Genomic DNA, 1898 nt, shown 5'->3' with positions numbered 1-1898 from the left:
AATTATATTCCAAAACCAGAGATACTGGAAATCCTATGCTAAATACAAACAATATGCATAATAATAAGTTAAAAATGTCTCATCCATGCACAATTCACAGTGCACACAAACATTAAAGGAAGACAAATGTCAGGATGTTTCACTGGACACACAAAGAAACCTAGGTAACACAATAATAACGTAACTGAGTAAGATAATTTTGAGAGTAACTCACGCGTAAGTTAGTTAGAAAACAGGGAAATTTTCCAGGCAACACTGCGTCCGGTGGTACACCTGTCAACCAGCAGGGGAAAAAATATGTTTCCCTACAACAGAGCAGATCGACAGGATGACATGATACTTAGGACAGAGAACATGCCAACCGATCATCGTGGGCTCCGCAGACTCTCAGGACAAGCATCCACCTAACGAGGTGAAGGTTTAAATATAGATAAAGTCTATAAAGACTTCGTTACGGTGTGTGGCCGAGTTTATTATGGCCTTCTAGAGACAAAACCTACGTGCTACGGCCTTACTGGATCCCACCTCCCCACCTCCCCAAGCTGTGAAGATCTTACAGCTATGTGGCAATACTAGCACTTTGGTTGGTGTGGAAATGGGTATACTTCTGAACGAAATACAGGCAGATACAATCTAAGTCCAAGAGCCATGTATAAGTGGAAGAAGGCTTCCAGACGTTCCCAAAATTCTCATAACAATTACTGGGACCAAAAATGCGAGGCTGCAGTTGTAAGAGCGAATACAAAACCAAAATAACACAACTCTGTTCTGAATATGTAGCCGGAGCTGAAATTACGCATGGATGAAAATCTTGGATTACCACATCCATATATGCACAGTATTCATATGACATAGAGCCGTTTTCTGACTAAATAAGACACATAGAAAAATTTTGTGATGAGTAAATATTACTCATACTTAGTGACATGAATCATAGTCGACTCTGTGGCATGCAGACGGAACAGACAATACGGGACGAATCGTAGCTGACACAATAAATGAACTCTTTGTTCTAAACAAAGCTGGACAAAGACCTACATACTGCAACAATGCAGGAGGATCCAGCAATATAGACATCTCACTAGCAATTGCGAAGCCCATAATACTATACATGTCAACAAATGGGAAGTACTGGAGAATGGCGCACACAGGGACGAAACGCCATCCTCATCCACACAAACACGAACTTCACATCGCAAAGCAACTACTTCATCTAAACAATGCTGACGGGTAAGTATTAATGGACCTGGTAGAAGAGTTTTCCCTTGAAACAGTCAATGGTAGCAAAAACCATAAAGCCCACATTCTGACGGACCTGCTTCAAAGAGCACAAAAACTAGCTATCCCAAAGGAGCGACCGTGCTCCGAAACAGAAACTCCCCTGGTCCCCTGTGTTAACAAAACAGAGGAAAGACGGTAGAGACTAGAGGTAACCTTACTAAAAAGCAAAAAACACCGCGCATCATGGAGGTAATATTGAAAGTATACCATGATGCAAAGCAAAATTATAAAATCAAATTATAAAAGACCAGACAATTTTGTCAAAATTCGGCTAAAAAACAATACATGGTGAAACCATTTAAACTTTTAACAGTTAAGACAATGACGCCGACTGTACTGTCAACTCTTTAGGCGAACAGATGGCTTATTTACAAGGACAGGGAAGTGTACAGCAGAGTACGTGCTGCAAAGGTTCTTCCTGATGACGAAAAGTGCCATGACCATCAACATCAAACAGACTTTCGAAGACAAATGGATGACACACATGGTCCCATTATTGGCCCATTTGCCCAAGAAGAGATCGAGTTAGCAATAAAACAATTTAAGAAGACACCCCACTCATATGGCAAACACTTAGAGACACAAAAAAATACTGTTGCGCAGGTCATCCCCCTTTC

The sequence above is a fragment of the Schistocerca americana genome, chromosome 5 (genome assembly GCF_021461395.2).
Source record: "Schistocerca americana isolate TAMUIC-IGC-003095 chromosome 5, iqSchAmer2.1, whole genome shotgun sequence".
Taxonomy (NCBI): Eukaryota; Metazoa; Arthropoda; class Insecta; order Orthoptera; family Acrididae; genus Schistocerca; species Schistocerca americana.
Note: the sequence above shows the minus strand (reverse complement) of the source record.